Source organism: Columba livia, chromosome 6 (genome assembly GCF_036013475.1).
Source record: "Columba livia isolate bColLiv1 breed racing homer chromosome 6, bColLiv1.pat.W.v2, whole genome shotgun sequence".
In the NCBI taxonomy this organism is placed as follows: domain Eukaryota; kingdom Metazoa; phylum Chordata; class Aves; order Columbiformes; family Columbidae; genus Columba; species Columba livia.
This window is the reverse complement of record NC_088607.1, coordinates 11,156,711-11,177,541: the sequence shown is the minus strand read 5'-3', so window position 1 is coordinate 11,177,541 and position 20,831 is coordinate 11,156,711. Positions and strand designations below refer to the sequence as shown.

The 20,831-nt window shown below is 45.0% G+C and overlaps 1 long non-coding RNA gene across 4 annotated transcripts in view; it reads left to right on the top strand.

The window, feature by feature from the left end:
- The window catches only part of LOC110363304 (uncharacterized), a 55,331-nt gene extending 36,447 nt beyond the window's left edge, over nucleotides 1-18,884 (top strand). For 2 of the 4 annotated variants that reach the window (XR_010473444.1, XR_010473445.1), the window contains exons 3-8: nucleotides 3,166-3,394; nucleotides 3,653-4,067; nucleotides 4,663-8,068; nucleotides 8,754-8,962; nucleotides 12,181-12,341; nucleotides 15,779-18,884. This is a non-coding gene — a long non-coding RNA (uncharacterized LOC110363304). The remainder of the gene's footprint in view (nucleotides 1-3,165; nucleotides 3,395-3,652; nucleotides 4,068-4,662; nucleotides 8,069-8,753; nucleotides 8,963-12,180; nucleotides 12,342-15,778) is intronic. The other 2 variants (XR_010473446.1, XR_010473447.1) reach the window with 2 other exon arrangements.
- Nucleotides 18,885-20,831: the final 1,947 nt, after the last annotated feature.

The following is a 20,831-nucleotide window of genomic DNA, read 5'->3' as shown; positions in this document are numbered from 1 at the left end:
GGGGAGGGGAAGAAGAAAAGTTAACTTTCCACTGAAGCCATAGAGTGTCAAATCAGGCCAAATTGTTATTAGTCACCTCAGGACCAGATCAGCCAGTGGCTGCTCTGGGAATCCACGAGGGTTTTTTTCCGACTCGCTCTCCCCTGCGGTGGTTAAGCCACAACTTGCTCATGGCCATGCACAGCGAGGGCTCAATGCTGGCTCCTTAAACACTGACATGTAAACAAGAAAGGCAAGATTTCACTAATTCCTAAACAAAACTAGATCCTCCATCCCTCTTCATAGCTGCTAAATGCCTGAAAATGTTGGAAAAAAACAAACAAACAACAAAACCAAACTAAGAAAAAAACCACACACACAAATCCCCAAGCCTTAACATATGTATTGGTTTATTTACTAGCAATTTACTTCCAGGAAAAAACACTTATGGGCATGCAGAGAGGCCATGCTGGTTCTCCTTGCAGGGGAGGATTCCCTAGTGCTAGATTTTCTCTGTCTCACTGCAAAGTGCTGCCTTACGTGATGGCCTCACCCTATGGACCTCTGAAGGACCAAATCCTGCAAAAGGTGGAGAATCCTGTTAAATCAGCACTTGCATAAAAGCCTGGCCTTGGCCATCATGCAGGATGGGGACCCAGGGTGGTACATGGTGGTGAGAAACCCATCTTTTCTCTCTGCTGGGGGGCTTGGATGCAGAGCATCAGGTTGGTTTGCATTGCAGCCCAGTGCTGATTGGTTCATGGGGCTACACTGTTTTGGGCTGGTTTGGGTTAAACTGAGCAGTGTAGAAAAAAAGCCACTACCTCCCTTCAGACTGCTGTCCCTCACCTGTCACTCATCACCTCCATGGTGATGAACACCCCAACCCTCCTGCAGCCTGGCTGTCAGCTTGGCCAGCCTGCCCACTTATGTCCTTCACCTGCATGTGGACAGCTGATAGTGGAGCTAACTATGTGCCCCTGTGTTTCTCATATTGATCAATTCCTGCCTCATCCCACATCAGCTTTTCCTTTATCGTCATTGCTCTCCCCACTCATTGTCCACCCTAGTCCCAGCTCTCCATTTATCAATATTCTGCTATTATTAGGTGGCCCAGAAATGCATGTATGTTATGGCACTGGTACCATGAGAGCTGCAGGGTGCATTTTTCTGTGTTATTGACGTTCTTCCTCTCTCTGCTGTGAAAACATACTGAGCCATCACCTTCCCACCCTTTCGTGCTTTCAATCTGTAATGTTGGCAGGGCAGAAAGAGCCTTTTTCACCTACTCTTGACCAGTCCTCTTTTCTCTGCCATTAGGAGAAGTGATGCTGGTTTAACAGTGATGGTGGTGGAAGCAGAATTGGATTCTCCCTCCTGGTTTACAGTGTCTGGGGCAGATCAGACTCAGAGCAGGCTGGGCTGCCTTCTGAGTATACTGGCCTCCGAGCAAGCAACCAGAAATAATTGTGTTTGTGCTCACATGGCATGTTATACTGGCTGCCCTAAAGGTGATAGAATCCTATAGGGCTCGGGAGTGTGGAAGAGAATTGAGAAGCCTTTATTAGATTGTCACTGAGGTGGAAGTATTTTTAGCATTAGTAGTATTCCTTTTTTATATATATATATAAAAAAATAATAATCAGTATAATAATCAGTTTCCTTACTAGTGGTTTTAAGGACAGCTGAGATCAGAGTAATTATTTTTAAGTAGAACATATGGTCACTTTTATGTCCGAGCGCAGTTCCATTGCCAGTTCTGTTTCACCCACTCTGCTGAATTTTGCCCTTGAATTCTCACGCAGTTTGGGCTCACAGTGCCGGCCTGTTGTTAAGGCAAGTTTATTGTCAAAAACTCCCAGGCTTACCAAGCTGAGAGGGTTACTCTCATACGTGAACTTGGCCACTGGAAGTGGCGTTGGAGGCTGAGGCTTTGCTTCCTGTGCAGGCATCACCAAGCTGATTGTTTTGTACTTTTCTTTCATCACGCTTTTCTGTTCTGTTCCAGACTATACCTATGGGAAAAGTATTTGTGCTTGGGGCTTTCTCCAGTGAGGAGTGTTCAAAAGGGCTGGTCATACATCTTCAACTGAAAAGCAGAAAATTGCTTTTCAGTTGGAAAGTCCATGGACATAACTCCAAGAAGAGACTTGACAAAACTTTATACACTTTATAAAATGTATCTCAGCAAGCTGTAAATCTTTCTTCCTTGTTGCTGTTATACTCTGTCCCTAACCACACAGGCATGTGGACCCCATGTAAATCTGTTCTCTCCTGTGCCAGCACTAGTCCTGGTGCAGCCCAGTGGACATACAGGGACCGCTGCAGGGAAGGCTGAATCAGGGAGCCAGGTAGAGGGCAGGCACTGTCTGTCTTGCTTCAGCTCAGGTATCTGCGCTTTCAGGTGGCTCTTCCCTCAACACAGACTAAAGGTGTTGCTCTTGCCGTGGTGCAAGGCATTTTAGCAACTGCCCATCACCAGAGAGAAAATCTTTTTCCCCCGTAATGCTCATCCTTGTTACCTTCTCTCACCGCTTACAACAGCTCTGGTGCTTCTTGAATGCTTTGGATGAGCTTGTTAAATTTGCTATGCTAGAAAATATCTGCTCATCCCTTTTATTTTATGTTTTTATATATTTTTTTATTGTACATTTTTCTGAGCTGGGTGTCTTGCAGGGCTAGCAAGCTGGTTTAGCTGGAGCACATGGCTGGGCATTGAGGCTGCAGGAGGTGGCAGAGAAAAGCAAGATCCTTTTTTAGGGGCTCACCCCACATTGCAGAGCCCCACACGGTGCTCATCCCCATGCTTCTCCCCAGCTGGGTGGGTGGCCGCTCCCTGCTGCTGCGAGGCTGTGGGTCCCTGCACAAGCCAGGCAAAGACTGACTCCTGGTCCAGCAGGGTTAGTTACGCTTTGCAGATCCTCCCCCTGACAGTGCGGAGTGAATGTGCAGTGTGTGCTGTTGCCTGCTCCACCAAATCTGGGGTCTGTGGCACCTGGAGGGGTCATGGACAGATACAGCCAGTGCTCAGCTCCCCATCAGCCTGTTGACGCTGCCTTTGGTCATGGTGGATAAGCACTGGCTGTGACACTGTGGACCTCTAAGACTTACAGTTAGCCAAACTAACATCAGTTTTCTCAGATGCATGTGTCGCACTCATCTTTTCTCTTACGTCTATCCCCACAGCCCTTCAAGCACGTGTGGCTTCTGCAGCTGTCTGGCCTCTTGCCCCAGCAAGGGCTTGTGCTGGGAGCACGTGCTGCAGCTCTACAGGACTCTGCCTTCCTGCGGGAGCCTCCGCATCACGCACAACAGGAACAGAAAGCTGTCACTCAGTCACTGGCTGCAGGAACGTGTCTTACTGAGCTGCCTGACTGTGCAGCCAGAAGAGGTTAAACATTAACCCTGCAATAATGTACGTGGGTAACTGACTTTCTGTTGTTTTTGTAAGTGTTGCCGGTGTCACTCAAAGTGACCTGAAGTGGGGCAAGGCAGAGGAAGAGGGAGGAATGGGGTGGGGATGGGCAGGAAGGAGAAATATTTCTGGTTTATGACATAAAACGAAAAAAAGGGCCTTTGAAGACTGATTTGTGTAAAGGGGGAGATGCTCAATGCATGTTCCTCTGTGAACTCTGCTGAGAGGGATCTATGTATGTTTCCCATGACACTGAAGATATATTTATCTGCTTCGAGAGCCAAGAGTGTCAAGCCTTCTCTTCACCATTCATACACTGATCTTCCTCAAAGGACACAGACATGAAGAGAGGACTCTTTTGAACATCCCTACCTTGCAGGCACCAAGTGACTTCTTATTTCATAAACACTTGACTTACTGAGGTGTAAGCAGAGCCATCAGCAATTTCACACAAAAATGAATTCTCCCCCTAAACTTTGTTCTCACAGGAAAGTTCACCTGGCCTGATCTGAAGCAGAGACCTGCCTATATTTCTGCGACCTTGTTGATGCTGTGTGCATCAGGCCACAGAGCCAGACTTTTCTGTGGCTCAGAGGCTCTAGGACTCTTTTGCAGCCACTTGGCTGCCACAGGGGAGCTAGAGGAGGCACACTGGAGAACCACCAGAATTCAGGTGATTTTTATTTAGTTTTCCTGTCTGCAGTCACCCTGCAAACCACGCAGGGTTCAGTCCCAGGTTCTGCTCCCTACAGCCAACCAGGTAAACTGGGCTGGACTGGGAGCACACCCTGGCCAGCCCAGAGGTTTCTCCTGTGAGTGCGACCAGAACCACAGATTTTGAGTCAGAATATGAGTTAACTGTGCAGTGGAGAAATATCACCAGGGCAGCTTCTTAGGCTGTCATCATAAGTCTTCAGCTGTGGAAAAACAGGGTGATGAGACCTGAATTTCTAGTGTTAAAATTGGAGAGGAAACATATTGCTAGTTGTTTGTTTTTTTTTTTTTTTAATTCATCAGAAACAAGTCACCTTCGAAGGTCACCTTTTAAGAATTCCTTGGCTGTTGCTGGCTAGACAGCATGTGAGAAGCAATACTGTTTTTTGTGAAAATAGTTCTGTAGAAAGGGAGCACTTTTTTCACATTACAAAGAAAAAAAACCCTATGCTGAAAGGTCTGATTATGCTGGACCAAGCACAGTATCTTTCACAGAGGTATTAATTGCCTGTACTGTTTATGTAGTCACACATTACACTTGCTATTTCTTATAGGAGTCTAACACCAGTCATGTTTTCCATCTCAAACTGGATATGATGCTGAAATACCACACAGAAAAGGAATTTGCAAGGAACAGGCCTGAGCTGTGTTAAACTGACGGCTTAAAAAGAGAAACGCCACCCAGGAAAACCAGATGATGGAATTTGCCTCCCTTCAATTAAAAAGTCATCCTTTCCTGTTGTTCAGTGAGCGCTGGGCTTTCCAAGTTCACCAGTTTTTCCTGGGATTAAATGACTCATGAACCTGATAGGAAAATGCACCTGTTTTTAGCCAGAGGTTAAAGCAGCTCTCCAGTTACCGGAGTAAACAAAGGGTTTATTTCTGTCCTTAGCAGCTACCCTGCAAAGTCCAGGAACACAGGATGGCTGGCAGGAGCAATTATGTTTGAGCCAAATTTGCTGAAGCCAGCAGAAGGTCTGTGAAGTCCATGGTAAGATACTCGCAGATGCCAGTGGGATTTGGCCCATGTCTTTTGCTAGAGGGAAAACAGGAAAGAAAAGTTGGTGCAGTGATTGTGCTGGCTGCTGAGGACTCCAAGGGGCTGGAAGGTATCTGCTGTGATGTGGGACACGTATTCTCTGGCCCAGAGCTGTCCATTTGTACTATTGGCAGAAGCTGTCAGTCACAGAGATGTGATGGGTATACATGCATTCAAGACTATGAGAGTAATCAGCGATTGCAGTAATGGCATGAAAGTGGCTAAAATATTTGGAAATGAGAGTGTTGGAGGTATTCGTATCATGGAAGCTGAGAGGTTCAGCTAGCTGGGAGTCATTTATTAATCCCAGCATGAGAAATGGGATGTGTTTGATCTCCACTGCAGAATGCTGAAAAGTGCAAACACAACACCAGCTTATTTCAGGTCAGCACTCAAGATGGTATAAAGACAAGATGGATTTTAGCCTTTGTTTAACTGGATTTAATTACATGCATGAGCTTCAAAGTGCCTAAGGCCTAATGGATGGTGACCTAAGGTCTGATTGAAAAAGCAACAACAACCTAAACCTTAAGCTTGTTTGTTAGACTGTATGGCAAGGCTGGACCATGTGATGTTCCAGGGAGGGATGTTAGGAAGAAAGCACCCATCTCATCCAAAGCATTTGCCAAGATTTACAGCTTTACTCAGAAGAATCTGAACACCAACCTCACGTGCCCCCCATACCAGTGTGGCTCAGGAGCTTGATTGGGACATATAGGAGACAGTATTTCCAACCATGCCTCCCTGAAAAGTCTCTAGCGCCCTCAGACAGAGCATGCTGACACTTGGTGAAGAAAAGGAACACTTGAAATTTTGGTTTGGAAGATCCATGTGGCTAGGAAATTCCAAATAACCAAATTTAAGGAAAAGAGGCCATCATCAAAGGCTTGTTATCTTCATGTAATTTTGTTTTAATTAGTGCTAGCATGTCAGATATTGTGACAGTCATCTGTTTGTATTTATGGCTGTGCCTGGTTTCAGAGAATCCTATTCTTGGGTCTGAATAAAATATGAAGTCTGTCTGTCTTCTTCAGATAGCACGAAGTGGTTCTCGATAAAGTCTTGGAGAGCTACCGCTAGAGAAATAGAAATTATGACTAAAAATCTGCTCATGGAACCAAGACCTGCCAAGACATGGCTAAATGTAATTGCTTGTGGCAGCTGTTTATGGGAAAACTGCAAGTTTTGAAATTGCTTAATTGTTTGATAAGCAGAAATGCTCAGAAATCAAAAGGATACGACTTTAGTATGCCACTACTTTAAATGACTGCAGCATGATTTTGTCCATCACAGGAAGTCTGTGCCATGTTGATTCACAGCCTGATCTAGCTCAGATGAAACAGGCTGGTGTAACAAATCACCAGCTGGAATGTTTTGAATTTCCAGTGCCTGTATGGTGCTTGGCATCCACACAGAGCAGCCAGCCCAGGTGCTCCCACTTTGAAGATGATCAGCTCCAGACCCTCACTTTCATCTTGGTCACATATCCAGTCAAAAGGACCTTGACGTAACTGGGCCTGTTTCACATTTAAAAGATAACTGCTTAAAAGCTGTTTAAATAATTTGTGTGTACATCTAAGAATCTCAAAGCCTTGGCCATATTAATTAATTTTTGAAACAACCTCATGGGGTGGGTGCTATCCTAATTTATCAAGGAGTTCGATGAGGAATGGAGAGTTAACATTTTGCTCTGCGTCAGTTCTGTATCAGGTAAAGGAAAGCAGCCCTTACCAGCCCCTATGAACCACCTCAGTGGGCTGACTGACATCCACCTGCTTTGTCTCTGAACCACACAGCTCAGAAATGTCATATTCGCATCCTCAACACGTTGCCCCTCCTTGCCTGCTGAGTGCTACGCAGTCACAGCCTGGTAAGGCAATGTGATGGGCTGTGCTGGCGCAGTGTTCAGCGGCGTGAGATTTGTTGGCTCCTGCGTGCAGCAGTGGATCCAGGTATGCTTATGGCATAGTGCTGGGCTTCCTCCAACACAGGCACATTTTCTGGCAAGGAGGAGACATGGGAAAATACTTATATTAATGTCCAAGGTTTCAGCCCCTCTCACAGTTCCTTTATAATGTCTTTTTCTTGTTGTGTGCTTTGCTGAGCTTCCAGATAGTGGCTTCTGCCTCTGCATCCCCCATTCTTGAAAGTCCCTTGTCAAACTTCTCCTTGGGAAAACTGGTAGTTTGTAACACCGAGGCAGAGCGTCCCTGGCGCTGGAGGGTAACCCTGTTACCTGGGATCCCAGTCTGTGTGCCCATACCCTTGGTGACTCACCTGGGTTTGCTTTCCCTGCCTGAGCCAGCTCACCACGGGATCAGTGCTGATGCAAGAAATGGAGCAGGAGACCCCAACCAAGGAGAAGGGAGAAGTCACAGAGACCTCAGCCTGGTCCTGTTGAAGGTGTCACAGAACTGCCCCTTAAGACTGATCCTCCTTAAAGAGTAACCCAGTGTCGGAGTTCCACCGAGAACACCAACACAACAAATCTGTTTTAATTTTTTACTATGGCCTGTCTCTCTCAAATGCTCCTTTTACATACAGATCATCCATGGACCACATGAACTCTGGCATTCTTCTGCTTTTGCTGTGCTTGAAAAATCTTATCGTTCACTTTTGTGTCTTTAACAAGTTGCTTTTCGTTTTTTTTGTACTTTATTGCAGTTTCACATCCACTCTGCCAGACTTTGTGTTCTTTTCCATCTTCCTTAGCTCTCTATTTTTTTAAGAATTTATTTTTACATCTGAGAAGTTTTACATGCTCAATCATGTTGGCGTACTTTTTCTTTGAATATTTTTTATTTGATGCTGAGCCTGTTATCATCTGAACCTGAACCTTATGTCATCTACAAGTGCTTTACTGTTTTTAGCTGCTGACATCAACAAATTTCTTCACTTTTATGTGGTTCCGCTTTTTAAAGGTAAATTTTTAATTTGGTACATTCAGCCTATGTTGATCTTCTGAGAACCTGAGTCACTTACTTGTATTTCCCTCCCTAGCATGAACTGTTCTGACATTTATACTGTTTAAAACTGGTATAATACTACTTTACTAATTAGTTCTTTCTAGAAAGTTTCCCAGATAAGCATGTTGCCAATATCTTTTTTTAAAGCCAGGCATTCTAGTTCATCCTCCTTTATTTTCAGATTACTGCCATTTGTACAGAAGTAGTTTTAAATGTGGTCCTGAGCTAGCTACCTATTTTTGTGTGGTTTGTGTGTGTGCGTGCACCTTACTTAATTGGGGCTTCATTTGTAGACACTGATAGTCTCTGTTTTCCACTTACCTCCATTGCCTTCTGTCCTATCCTTTTTTCTTAACAGAGAGATCTGAGAGCTTGAACCAAACTGTGTGTTCTTCCATACCTCTCCCTTACCCCCAGTCTTCAATTTAAAACTCTCCTGGAACTCTAACTCTATGAACTCCCAGCTCCTTTTTGTCTTGTTTCCATAGATCTCACTTTTTCCTACATAGGCTTCACTTTTCTACATAGCTTTTCCCTTTTCTAATAAACCCGTGAACATCTGTAACAATTGCCTTGCAAACTTCAAACATTTATTTTGCATACATGGAACTATGTAATATCACTTATCATTCATCTCCAGGGTTTGAAGCGCTCTCCCTTGCCTGCCCACTTGTGCTCTTCCCTTTGCCTCAGTTAATGGCACGATCAGTCATGCTGGAAAGTTACACCCAACCAGTATTAGGAAATGCTCCCTGGTGCCTCGTAAATCCCTGGTGCCACCAGTAATAGCTGAGGAGGAGGAGGCAGAGGAGATGAAGGAGGAAGCATTCCAACCATATGGACTCTCAGGCAAGTGAAATGAAACTGGGTAGGTCACACACACTGCTTATCATGGTCACATTAGCTCATGGTGAAATCTTGCCCACTCAACATCGGCTGGGAATGTTGCTATTTGCTGTTCCTGTGGGAATTTTGTGCTACTTGGAGATTTCAGCCTCACGCTGCATTTTGACAGTACCTCTGAGGCAATCGAGCAGCCCTCTGCCCCAGCTGCACTTTTCCTCCCATCCCTCCTTGATGCAGGCACGGATACTCATCCCACCCATGGGCAGCAAAGAACAAGGTACCACAGCAGCCTTGCTGTGTTGTTAAACCACATCTCTTGTATACTGAGTGTGAGACACAGGGTCTTTGGTACACACAGGCTTTGAATTTACAGTGTTTTCCTGTCCTGTAGATAGTTTCCTGTTGTAATGCACAGTGACCGATCTAAATTGGGGTGCACTATCTCGGCAAACAAGATGAGTGCAGGCTGAGGGACAGGGACATGACATCTGCACAAGGAGAACAAGTGTGAGATCTCTCCTGTTTCCCTCTCTAGGTGCTCCCCAAAGCTCTGCACTACATCTTGCTGCCGTGCTGGGCTCCCTCTGATCCATGACCACAACTCTGTGCGTCAGATGTCACTCCAGGGCAGCACAGCTCTTTCCCAGGAGATAAGTGATGGGGGTTTTTTGCCTACACAACAGCTCTCCTGAGCTTTCCCATGCTGGGAGGGAGGGTGGGAGGGAGGAGATCCGGCTTCCTCCCTGTCCGAGCGCCAGTGCCGTGGGCCTGCCATGGCACTGCTGGGAACATCCAGGGGCATTATGTAATTTGCAGAGGCGGTTTTTCATGCAGCCTGGTGGAGCAGCGTCTGATAATGGCTCTCCCTTTGTTTGTGGCACACAATCGAGCTCATGATCTTCTCTCCAGCACAGGCAGCCCACGGTGTTATGTCCTGTACTGCTGAGATGACGAGCATGGGGCTGTGCACAGGACAGGGAGCCCTGCAGCGCTTTCAGCAGTGAATCACCTACCCTGAGTGCTAGTTAGGCACAAATCATTAATGGTCTAAAAGGGCTGGTATAAGCTAGCTTGGCTGCAGTGGAAGTGCGGATTATGTCTTTTTCAGGAGGCATGGGAAGCCCTTCTTAAGTCTGTTTTTAAACTTCTCGACTTTGGCTTCTGAGTAATGCCACTGATTTAATTTTCCAAAGGTCACAGGGGAATTTTCTTCTGCCATCTCCAAAGGGCATGACAAATGCTCCTCTAACAATGCAATGAATTGTTCAACACAATGCACTTAGCAATTACCTTGCCATAAAGGTATTTACAGCAGGTACAGTAAGGTAAACCAGTTAGGTTCCTGTTCTTTTTCAAAGGGGAAAGGAAGAAAAAAAAAAAGGGAAAAACTGTAGCTATTTCATGGTGAGTTTGAGGGATAAATATAATTTTATCTCTTCAATGAGTGCTTTCATGGGTCTTATTCTATTTATAAACTACCCCTTTTAGAGATCAGAAAACATATTCACTTCTGTATTCTGTATTGCATCTCAGTTTGAAGTTGTCCGTAACATATTCATTTAGCACCTTTTCTGAATGCTTCTTCCCAGGTAGTTTTTATTTACAGGACCCTGTTGCTATTTTATTTCCCCCGGTATCATTCTGCTTCCTACATGCTGCTCTTTCACATACTGGACCTAAATTAGCTTTTAACACGGTGGGCAAAGGAGTCAGTCATGCAAGAAATTAGAAGCGAAAACTCTACAGTCTGTTCCTAAATGCAAATCTGCCACCAACACAAATCTAGATCTTTTTGGCAGGAGCACCAGCAGCAGAGTGCCTGCTGGCCTGTGGGTCAGAAATGCGGTGTCACTGCAAATCTGCTTCAGCAAGTGTGTGCCTGGCTCCTTGGCCTCTTCAACTTGGCAGTCTTTTCTTCACATTTTTGTCTGAGACACTGATGTGGGAGTGAACAATGGAAACCAAACTAGCCATCTGGCCCTCAAGCTGGTGCCAGTACACCCTGGTGTCCAGGCGTGCGTGTGCTGGGCAAGGTGAAGGAGAGATTTCATCATTCTGGCATGCGCGTAAGTAGAGGCCAGTGCAATCAGCCCAGTTTTTTTCACCATAAATATGAGAACAGAGACACAGCACTATCTGATGTAAAGGCTGTCTGTGGCTATGTAATGGACAGGTGACCATATCTACTTTTGCTGCAGAAAAGGAGGCAGTATAACAGTTCTCTGGAGTGAGTATGCCAGGAGAGTGCCTAGAGCCCCAGGCCAGAGACAGCACATCCATGCAGGATTTCCAGCTTACGTGTGAAAGTCTGGGTGACCTCTAACACTCCTGCTATGCCTGTGGAAGCAAAGTTCCCCACTCAGAACTGTCTTTGGTTCACACACCACTAATAAGAGGGGAGATGTTGTAGGTAAAGCATTGAGAAATGAGTGCAACGAAGAGGTCTGTGGCTCTGCCACCAAGTTCTTGTGCAATCTTGTGCAAATTGCTTCTCACATCTGTGCATCCATTTCTAGTCTGTGGCATGAAAATAGCAGTACTTCATCTCACCCATGTAATGTCCTAAATGAAAAAATCTTCCAAGGAAAAGTTGCCTGTTCCCAGGTCAACAGAGAGAGCCTAGCATCATAGGGCACTTTTTCTCCTAGCTGTTTCCTCATGTTGTATCTGGGCTTTGTCATGACTGTCATGTGGGGTAAACTGTTACATCTTTGTGTTACGTGCATTTGTGTCCAGCCTCAAAACGTTATTTCATTCCCTGAGGTGTGTCCTGTTATCAGGCAAATGAAATGTCCCAGTCCCCTGGTAATTACTCATTAGGTAAGATTTAATGTGCGTGTGCGTGCAGGGCTGGCAGCTACAAGTGGATCCCACAGGAGAGGTCTGTGAGCCAAGCTTCTGTCAGCTTTAGGGTAGGGATGGGTGAGTAACTGCAGTAAAAATAACAAAATGGTAAGATCAGTAGCAATTTGCCCAAAACTTAGGGGAAAACCTTTTATTTTCATCATTAAGCCAAATTCACCATTCAGATCAGAAGGCTGTGAGACTTGGGTTGGATTTTCACCCACATCTAGAACAAATCACAGATCTGGACTGAGGGAAAGCAACACTTGGGACCCAAATCCAGCTGCCACCTGTGACTGTTCATTCCATCGATGTTTTCCTGAGGTCTGGAAAATATTTTTAGCTTCTTATGTTTCTTGTTCCCTGTCTGGTACCAGGATTACTATTTTCCTCTTCAGAAGACTGCCTCTGCAATGTTTTCTAGCAGCCTTGGTCACACCAGTTTTGACAGGAGAGCGTCTGAAAGTCCATGTGAATATAGGCACAAGCAAAGGAATGGCACACAAACCCGTGGTGGACATTATACCAAAGAAACCAAGTGAGTGGAAAGATATTATTTATCTGATGGTTAAGAGTGGGGGATTGATGAGATACACAAATCTTGGGTAAAAACCTCGTTCTCCTGGGAGTCCAGGCCTAAGGTTGGACTGGTTGATGTCCAGCTGTTGTAAGCTGTTCGACGTAAGAACTTGACGCTGGTGGGATAGGCTGGACTTTGAGACTTATTTAAAATGGGCCTGGTATAGTGCCAGTGTGGAAAATTGCTGCTTGGGACTTACGGGGAGCTAGCTTTTCTTGCAGGCTCCAGTGGTGAGGACATGATGAAGGTGAAGAGCACTGGTGACATTACAGCTCTTGGGGCTCTGGAAATTCTGCCCCTTTGGCTTTTCCTGGTTTACACCATCTTATCTTTTCTCTGTCTCTGTAGTTCACCCACATAATTACATAAGAGATCACCAGCTAAAACTGCATCTGCCTCCCTAATAGATGGCTCATTATCTGGGGAGGGAAACAGAAAGGGCAAAAGCTCTTATGTGCCAGCAGCACTGCCGAGATGTTCATGTGCAGTACAGGAGGAGGAAAGGGTGTAACCCGTCTGTCCTAATTTATAGCCAGATGGGCTGAAAGATTCAAGGTGTGATGAAGGTCAGCGTGGCCGGGAATGGGCTGGAGGCAGTGCAAGGTTACTGTCTTGACAGAAAAGCAATTAATTCTCCAACGATGTCCCTTTCTCACATGGCAGAACAGAGCGAGGCAGTTCTCTATTTAAAAGTACTCCCACGGCTTTGATCTTTTCCTCTTTTCTGGGAATGTAAGCTTTGCAAAGAGGGTCTGGCCTCGTTTGGGATGATGTATTGGGCCATGTGGCACTGGCCTTGCAAAGCGGCTTAGGCAAGCCTGCTGTTCTCCAGGCTGCGTCATTCTGGAAAAGTCTCCTAATGTTCTGGTTACTGCAGTAACGGCAACAGCCGCTGCAGCACCAGGTGCCCTGCCTGCTCGGAAATGCCGTGAGATCACTTCTCCTGACAATGGTTTTTTGACCAGTTTCGGCCACACACAGGACATTTAGTTATGAGTGAAAACAAAAAAGCAAATGAGAGGGAACAAGGTCTTCCCCCAAAACTCCATCTCCAAAGACCTTGAAATGCGGAACTATGTAACCATACTAGCCTGAAAGCAACCCTTTAGCCCTGAATACTTTCCAGTGTCACATATATACCATTCTGACGAGTATATTGTGGCAGCCAGTTGCAGACAGGTTTTTCTTCTATCAGTGTTTAAAATCAGCAGTCGTTCTGAATGGATGGAGCTGTACCGGTGCCAGGTATGAGGCTGGGTTTCAGCAGAGTTCGTGGCAGATACGCACTGATACCCGGACAGTGCTGGGTTTTGTGCTGCTGCCTATGCTGGCAGGAGACCAAAATGTTGCTATGGGCTCCCCCAACCATAAAAATCCATGAAGTTTTGCAGCCATAGTTTCATTTCATTTCACCATCTGACTAACCTTTTTCTTACTTGATTTGGTTTCCTCTATACGTTTCCCGCACAGAAAGTCTAAGATTCCAAGTTACATTTTGAGAAAGTTTTAAAATTAACTTCTCCATTTACGTGAGGTGACCCTGGGCTTTGGTAATAAAATGTGCCTGGGGCAGGAGGAGGGGAAAAGAGAAGACTTCTCAGTAGGGGGTGAATGCTGATGACTTTAACGAAGTCACAGTGTAATATGCTGTTCTGCTGACTTCTGCCTTCTTTAATTGCCTTCTGAATCCCCAGAAGCTGAACCATGCCTCACCAGCTCATTATGTCTCCCGAGTTTGCTCTTCTCAACAAATAGGTGCTTTCCCTGCAGTCTCTGGAGGCTCTTTGTTGCTGCTCTGATACATCAGATGTGTTTGTTTTGCACATTGATGTTTGTGTTTTCTGCACTGCTTGTATTTTCCAATTCCTTGGAGTTGTGAGGATGCTGCTGAATTGTCGGAATCACTGTAGGATGCTGACTTGAGGTTACTGTCAATGGTCTCATTATGTTAACGAGGGATATTTTAAGAAATTCAAAACATGTGGCATTTACTTTCCTGGGAGAAGGAGGGAAGTGAGAGAACGTGTGTGGCTGAATGGACTTAACCTGCAGGTTTTTGTTACGTTCCCCCTGCTGTTCAGTTAGAAGTAACTGACTGGCTCACTCCTTATTGTTTGCTCACCAGGGCAATGATGGCTTCTGATTTATATTCCCAGGCTGCCCACAGTGTGCGTGGCTCAGCCATACAGGCAAGGCAACGCAACCCTTCCTCCTGAGGAGCTCCTCATCCTCACCCTGGGTACCTGAAGTGGGCATGGCCTTTACAGATACAGCAATGGGACATACAAAATCACAGCATCTTCATACAGACATTAAGTCAGGGCTACTGCGGTCCTTTTCCTTCCTTCGAGCCAGTACTTGCATTGGTGTGGCTGGAAAGTGAATCACTTCAGACAGCTGGGCTGGGATAGGAGTGATGCTATGAGAAAAAACGTAATTCATTAATGAGAAAAAAGTAATTCATTTGCTATATACTTGCCTTCTGGAGGAACAAGGGTAGGTGTGGCCAGGGCTAAGGAGAAGGTGACACCCTCTGCTCAGATGGGCTCTCACGCTACAGATATTCAGATATCTGAGAATCTCAAAAGGAAGGATAATGCCTGCAAATCTTCTATCTTAAATGAAAGGAAGACCTTTGCACAGCTCACACCTCTGAATCAAAGGGAGCAAGTTGGTTCCCTTCCTCCCTGTTGTCAGGCTGTTGGGAAGTAGTTGGTGTAGCCCTCAGCAGAGGAAATGTGGCCCTTTCCTTAAGCTTGTCTGCTCAGTGGTGGTGTGTAAACACAGATCAATAAGGTGACACAAATCTTATCCTATTACCAGCATTCAGCAGCAAATGAAGCACCCTTAAGCTTAGCATATTATCATTTCATGCATTTACAATTAAAGACTTAGATAAGATTACTTACTTTCAAGGTAACTCTTTACAATTGTCTCCTTATAATGGAGTCCAGTGGGGCTTTGTTGGCTTTGTCACTAAGAGGAATCACAAGCAATTTAACAATTGGTTAGAAAAGGTTTATTTAACAGACCTTGTGCTTCTTCTTTCAAATTTCCCCTAAGAGAAAAGTAACTCCCTAGCAAAGAGCACATCCAACACTGATTGTGAACTTGATAGAGAACTGTCTAGAGCTGGGGTTATTTATATTTGTTGCTCCAAGTATAAATATTTTAGGCACCCTGTTCTTCCAAATACCCTGAGTAGATGAAATGTAGCAATATTACAACAAAAAAGAGCTGTACATGCTGGATGCAGTGATTCCGCATTCCAGTACCTATCTGACAGCTTTTTTACGTACAAAATGCTGAGACAAGGGGGAAGAAAGGAGACTCTAAATTCTGCCACAAAACCTCAGCTGTGTATTTATTTATTTGTTCCTCTGCCTTATACACAGATGAAAGAGACAACTGGGTTCAACAAAAGTGTTGGCCCCAAAACTGATGGAGGGACTACAAAGCAAAACCCAGCGTGCCGCAAGGAACAGCATGCAGACAGAGCTGGGTGGGATTTCCCTGGAGGAGACGCCGCTGCCTGAGGAAGAGCCCCGTGAATCCTGCTCAGGCAAAGTGCTGATCTTGGTACGAGAAGAAGTGGACAAGCTCCCTGGTCTGCTATCACCTGTATATCTCAACCACAGCTTGGCCAGAACAGCTACATGAATTTCATGGTTGAGCCTGGACTAGGAAACATTATCTTTAGAGGTGCATGCTTATTTATCCCACATGAGACAATTTCTGGTTTTCTTTCCCAAGGCAGCATGCAGGGAGGTCGATTAGTACTGACTGTAACACCACTCACTGTGCTTGGCAGTTAAAGCACAAGCAATAAAAGCCCTTAGGTACACCCTCCAAAAACAACAAAAAGCCAAGGTCTCCAGGTGAGCTGGTTTTGATGGATGGCCTGCTTCTGAATTTTGAGGCTTCCTGCTGCCCACACTTTTCAGTCCTGTGAACTAGAAACCTCTGCTTTTACTCTTGAGGGTCTTAGGTGTTGCTCTGACTCCCAAGAAGACAGGCTCCCTGGAAAACACCTTATATCACAAGATCTGTGGCACAGACTTTTTAAGCTACTGAATTGTAATGCAAAAAAACCCACAGGAGTAAGGTGGGAAATGTGCAACTCTCCTGCAATCCTTTGCCATTTTCTAACAAGCTCTCATTTTCTCCCTAGTTACCAGATCACGAAGCAGTTGTCTTCTCATTTCTGAAATATCAGCAAACCCTCCTCTGCAAAACTGAAAATGTTTTGAATAATAAAATGAAGGGTGAGAGTTTTCAAGCTTGGCTGGGGGAGCAAAACAACTCTTCCCCACTATGATGAAAAGATACTGGATCTCTACATCACCTACATAGCCCTGCTTGGGACATCGTAGCTAGGAGTTTTCAGTCTGTCACATGCCAAGAAGTGACAGCAGCAGAGGACCTCTGCTGTAAATGCTGGCCATGCACAGATAGAGAAGGATTCCCTTCAAAAACAGCGAGCTTCTGAGCTGGTCTTCTGTGCGTGTCTGACTGCAGCTTGTTCAAATGAAGTCATTCACCTTAGTTAACAGCTCTGCCCAAGAGACAGCTGTAGGACTGATCTATAATGAGACTTTGTAATGCATTGGCAGAATTGTTTTACTGCAGGTTTGATTAGGCAGGGAGTACTCACATCACAGCTTCCCATTGAATGAGGTGTTTATCTCCTGCGTGAGGATTAGCACAGCGCTGTACCACGAAGTCTGGTATAGCAGAGTAAGTGGTTTAGTGTAATCCTCCTGAGAAGGATTGCTGTCCCGAAGGAATTCCTGGGAAGGTTCTTTGCCTGTACCAGGGTTTTAGAAGACTTTCAATTGGGTTTTTGGAGGGCTTTTTGGAGTTTGTGCTGCTTTTCCCTGATACAGTCTTTCTCCAAGATGTCTGGGCAGGGGTTGGGTCAGCAAGAATGATTACAGAGCTTAGAGACAGTTGGTATTGCTGTACTGAGATGCTACTGAGTAATCAGATAATTGAAGTATGACTGACAAGTGAGCACCCCAGTCAGGCTCCAAGCAGGGTCCTGCCTGGGCAGTTGTGTTCGCTGCTGATGTCTGGCACAAATAGATGTTGATCCTCAGTGTACTCTTGCTTGCATTAAAGGCACCTTCAAAAGAGCAAATCCTGTTTGGCACTGCTCCAGGCGTAAGTGCTGCCACTGCACTGTCCAGGAACTTGGAAATCTCTTTACTAATGTTTAAAACAAAAAGCAAACAGAAGTTCCTCAAAGTCACAGCAATTTACATCTTATATCACAGAATCATGGAATAGTTTGGGTTGGGATATCCTCTCTTCTTATTTTGTTACTATCCACTTTGTGAAATTTTTTGGTCTGGGCTATGTAGGAAATATGGTCCCAGTTCACACTTCTCAAGTGCAGAAGGTACCTTTGAATAATGTTCACTAAACAAAGTTTTCCAACAGGAAAGCGAGCAGTACCAAGCAGTCTTAAAGTGACATTTCTAGATTAAGAAGGTCGTATGCAATGACAAAAGTGTAGGGTCCTACGCAACAAAAAAATAGAAATTATAGTACCTGCAAGAGGAGCCTTGATGGTGAGGGAGATTTTAAGCAGTCCAGATATAAAGCATATCCTTGGGGCCTTGGCAAGGATGCAGACTTCTCTCCCACACAACCTCAGTCACTCTTGAAAAGCCAAATTCTGGAATTTTAAAAGACAAAAATATTACAGCAATAGCTACAACAAACATGAAAAGCAGATGTTAAATGATTGCTAATGATCTTATCAATGTGTTGTATATTTGGGAGGAAGAGGAGGGAGAAAGAAGAAATCTACATTCTTCAGATTTATTTTTTAATTATTCAACAATTATTGATGAGACTAAAGCGAACTAACACTAGGGTTTTGCAGAGAGGTTTCAACTTTATAATGGAGAACGCATTGTGGTGGTTGGAGGAGGAGCACCAATACAAATCCCACAATACAAAGGAAGCCAACATAAGAATCAAGTACTAAAACGCTGTGGGAAGAGAGAGATTTTGCCTGGACGGCCAATTTTAGCTTTTTTTCCAGAACCCAAATGCCTGGAAGCACCTACAGCAGTTGCGGTGTAGACTGGGAGGTGTCCCAGCGTGGTACCCAGGGGGTGGTCACACGCCCAGGCTGCACCAGCGATGCTCCAGTGCAGGTACATGCACTGTGCTCTGCCAGGGCCAGCAGAGAGGTGACAACCATGTGAACATGTTGCTGTGGTTGCAGATGTTTAGCTCTCTCATTCAGAAATAACTCTCACAATTGGTGCTTCCCCTCTGCCAACGCCACAGCACAGATTTCACCCATGTGTGCAACACTCCTTTGGCTGCTGGAGCAAGCTGTGAAAAGCACTGGGCCTGGTCAGTCATTTAACTGTCGGTCATTAACTTCGTCCTGCAGCCCAGGTCTTGATGCAACTGAACTTTGAAGAGATTTGGCCCTTCTTGTACCATGGCTTATTTTGCTATTAAAAGTAATTTTATCTCTAATTTGTGATTCTTTTTACTGCCGTCAGTCCTTGGTCCTCTCTACATCACTGCAATGCCTGAACAGTGGCTAATCTGAACATCTTTAGCTTTGCCTCATCCCTGAGAGATATTTGAGTCCCTTTCACCCCATTGGGTAGCTTGGAAAATGAAGGCACAGACAGATTGTTTTAGAAATAAGCTGGGCGTTAACTAGAGCCGTTGGTTTCGATCCCTGCTTGACCACAGACATGTTGCATCACTTCACTTACATCTGTGTGTTTGATTTTTAATTTGGTCACAAGTACCTACATAGAGTTCAAGGTACCAGACTCTCACTGAGTTAATCTAAGGACCTAGGATCTCACACAATTTTTAGTGTTATATGGGTACTTTAGACAAAGCATCAGACACTTTTTTTATGTTCTTAGGGGAAAAAAATTAGGTCAGAAACCAAACTTTCTCAGGAAATTTGTGGTCCAAGCAGGAGAGAGGGCCCAGGCAGCAGAGCCTCTAACCGTTCAACCTTTTTTCCCCTACCCTCAATCCTGTCTGAGAGCACCTGCTTGGAAGAATGCCTGTTTAGATACAGTGCAGACCTTTATTCTTCTCAAAAGTGTAAACTTCTGGGAGGTCCATACATGTTTGTCCGGGAAGTCATGTAATTTAATATACCCACTTTGTGTACGCAGACAAAACGTCAGGACCAGGACTGAACGTGTAGGTCCAGGAGGAGAAATCCCATCTGTGCAGTGGAGCTGGAACTCGATTTTCATTATGATTTCTCCCCACCAGCTGGTCCGAGTAATTACAGGACATATTAAGCCAAGTAATTCTGCTTTGTGTGATATGTAAATTCATTTACAACCATTTCTTAAGCAAAGAAGATATTCTCTGTGTGTCCTTCTTTAACTGTACTTCTTTTAAGAGTGCAATCAGCACGCTATTAATTAGCTGGTTAGCATAACAGCCTTAGAGGAGGCTCTGCCTGTTGTCCTTCTCTCCAGAACATTCATACCACTCCTTGGGAACTGCTGAGCTCTTGTGTCAGGACAAGACAAGAAGGTGAAAAAGAATGAGGTCAACTAAGCTCTGCTTCCCCAAAAACAGACATCTTCAGTTACAGAGACAAAGCCCCAGGAAAGGGAGGATTCCACGAGAAAGGGGCAACAGGTGGAGGAAACATGAAACACATCCCAGCAAATCCATTATGGACAAGTATTAGCACTTCATCTGCAGCACATGACATCGTATCATTGCTCCAGCTGCTGGGGCTTTGAACCGTCTTGTGAAATTTGTTCAAAACCCTGGAGGAGGATTTAGCTCCTTGAGCTCTCCAGCCCATTTCAGCAGGGGTTTGAGGGCAGTTAACAATTATTGGCAGAGCAAGGCTGATGACCTAATGCCTGTGTGGGCATGAAGGAGACCAGCTGAGGTTGTGATTTAAGCATCTTTTTAGCAACTATTAGCAAGGCGGAGCCTGTTTGCCCTTTTCCCTGTAAAATACAAAGCAAAGATATAAACCAACACACACACATATGTGGGTGATTGACTTGTTTGGCTCTTGGTACATCATTGCGGGCACCTAATTGCATAGCTGAGACATTCAGGAGTGCTTTTCGGATTTCACAATCCATTACTCCTTTTTTATATCTTCTCTGCCTGTTGCCTGCTGCATCTTCTCTCATCCTTTTCCTCTTCATCCATAAAGTTCAACACTTCACATGTGGGTGCCTCAACTTTGCAAGTCAGATCCTTTGTGCTAGTACAAGCCAAAGCACAGTTCTTCTGGGTCTAGATGATTCAGCTGGTGATGTGTTCCCCCAGCCATGCAGAGCAGGAGGGAGAGCCCCTAAGTCAGTTTCTGGTGAGCTGAGATTGACTTAGCATACTCTGCCTCCTCATAACAATACCGGAAAGAAAACATTTAATTTTAGAAAATGTCCACCATCTAAATAACAGCTGCTCTGG